Genomic DNA, 2873 nt, shown 5'->3' with positions numbered 1-2873 from the left:
CTTACAATCCAGGGCCTGCTCGTGCCACCACATATCCCGAATATTGCACGTGTCCTATCAACTAGACGACTCTGCTAGAAAGGTTGCCGAGGTTGGTGCTACGCATACCTCCAGCATCATATTCAATATGATGGATATGCACATTCAAATCAACATAAGTCTAGTTCCTACAAAATGACTAGTAGGGAACCGTAAGACACCAAACAAGACACCTTCATCCTCCTGGATTTCCTCCTCCACGTGCACCCGTACATCCCTCATCCTCTCGGAATTCCTCCTCCACGTGCACCTATACGTCCCTCATCCTCTGGAATTCCTCCTCCACGTGCACTCGTACATCCATCATCCTCTCGGATTTCCTCCTCAACGTGCACCCGTACATCCCTCATCCTCCGGATTTCCTCCTCCACGTGCACCCGTACGTCCCTCATCCTCCGGAATTCCTCCTCCACGTGCACTCCGTACGTCCATCATCCTCTCCGGATTTCCTCCTCAACGTGCACCCGTACATCCCTCATCCTCTCGGATTTCCTCCTCCACGTGCACCCGTACGACCTCGTCCCTTCCGGATTGCCTCCCTTCGTGACCCCGTACGACCCTCGTCATCTAGATTACCACGCCGTGACCCGTCGATCCATTGTTACACAAATCATTGGTGACACCGCCTTGCCCAATACTCCCCGAAGAAGAAGCAGATACCCCAGTGGAGCAACGTCGCTATGACCTATGTGAGTACATTTGAAGAAATTTAGTTTCGAACATCTTGCCGTATCACACTTGTACTTGTTGCTACATTATACTTGTACTTTCTTTTTTATGATACTTGTACTTATCATTTAACTGCCTAATGTACTATTGTTTTTTTGTTTTTGCAGGATAATGATCTTCCAGATTATCTAATACCAAAGATAAAAATGGTATTCAAAGATTTCGAGGCAGCCAAAATATTTTACAACTGCATATGCAAGGCATGCTGGTTTTGGAGTCGTAAATCGACAAAGACAATGGTGCCAATCGATACCTATACCGCAACCGCCAAGGTCATTACGAGAGCACCGTTGCGTGCAACCGATCGCATGCGTGATAAAACCACTAGTCGATGTGGTTGCCTTGCCGGTATTAGAGTAAAAGAGAAGGAAGACAAGACTTATGTAATTGAGAATATAAAATTCGAACACAACCACCATATGATTCAAAGCCCCAAAGATGATGAATTTCATACATTCTCATAAAGATTTCGACCTTCTTGCCGGCATTTGTAAAGTTCCTGCAGCTTGAGAATGTATCTCATCGGGTAATTTTGTCGATCCTATATTCATCGCGTGGGAGGCGCGCAAGACTTAACATTTCATGGGCGCGACTTGCTAAACATGTAAAAGCAACACTCTAACCTTGCTCTTTTCAACTTAGAAATGAAGTTGTTTGTGAACCTCAAATTCCATTTATGATAACTATGTACTTAACGTGTGAAAAAACATTCCCTAGCATCGCATGTCTATCGTTTCCATGTACTTTCGATCGTAGTACGATTGTACTCATGCTAAAGCTAACCTGTACTTTCCATCCATATATTGCGTGGAAGGCAATAAATTCCCAAGAGGATATTAGGGACGACATTAATAAGCTTCTGTCTTACTTTTGGAGAGATGAAAGCTTGCAACAAAGAGTTTTTCTTCGATTTTCAGCTTGATGAGGAAAACCGTATAAAGAATATATTTTGGGCTCCCCGCAGCCGTAGGGGATCATACGAGGATTTTGGGGATTGCATAACATTTGATACAACATACAAAACAAACATGTACACAAAGATGCCCTCGTGTCTTTGCCTGAGTAAACCATCACCCTGCAATCCACTATTTTTGCTTGCAGCTTCTTGTCGTGATGAAAGTGAAGACTCATTTTATTGGCTGTTCGTAACGTTTTTAAGGTGCATGAATGGGAAGCAGCTCACAATAATTTTAATGTGTCTCGTTTACGCACATTCTTTTGCATATTTCTGTGAGAACATATAGCATAGTAAATAATATACATATGAACCGAAATTCAAATTTGCCTCGCTTCACTTATGTATTGATTTGTAGACACTCTTCTTTTTATTTACGTACCAATGCCCGTCCCATGGCACAAGAAATCCCTCGTGTTTTCTTTTAAAACACCGTATAAAACTATGGCCGATGGCATATGATGAAAAAATTCCACCTACACTTGTCGAGTCCGTACAAGAAGTATTTGACCTTCAAGGCCGAGCTTATAGCAATCCTGAATTGGCCACTCATGCCTACAGAATTTGAACACGCTTGGCGAAATCTACTTGACAAATACAATCCGCACGATGATCCCATGATGTTGCCACCTGGGAAATCAGAGGAGTGGATCTCAGCCTATTTCAAGAACGTCTCTGCGCAAGAATGACATCTACTCACGCGTAAAGCATGAATGCATCCCTAAAGCGTAGTCTCGTTAAATGAGAAGCTCGGCCCGAACCGTTTTGCGTAACAAGCTACCAAACTAATATTCCAAAGGAGACAGTGTAAAATTTAAAGACATATGCAATACATGTACTTAATTTAAAAACATTTACTACACATCTTGTGCTTCGTGTTAGCATTCTCTGTTATCTTTTCTTCATAAAAGATTAAAAAAAATGTGTTGTGTCCTATTTTCAGCCAAAAACAAATAAGAGAACTCATTATGGATTTGAGCATCAATTCCAACAACTTTATACGAAGACCGTTTTCAAAGAGTTGCAGCTCACGAAGAAAAGCACACTCTTCCGCATAAAATCAAACCCAGACTACCCCGAACTTGATGAGTACAATTATCTCGGTGACCTATCACCAACCAACAACCGACTTTTCTTGGTCAAACCATCA

The sequence above is a fragment of the Lolium rigidum genome, chromosome 1, assembly GCF_022539505.1.
Source record: "Lolium rigidum isolate FL_2022 chromosome 1, APGP_CSIRO_Lrig_0.1, whole genome shotgun sequence".
Taxonomy (NCBI): domain Eukaryota; kingdom Viridiplantae; phylum Streptophyta; class Magnoliopsida; order Poales; family Poaceae; genus Lolium; species Lolium rigidum.
This window is presented reverse-complemented; position numbering follows the sequence as displayed.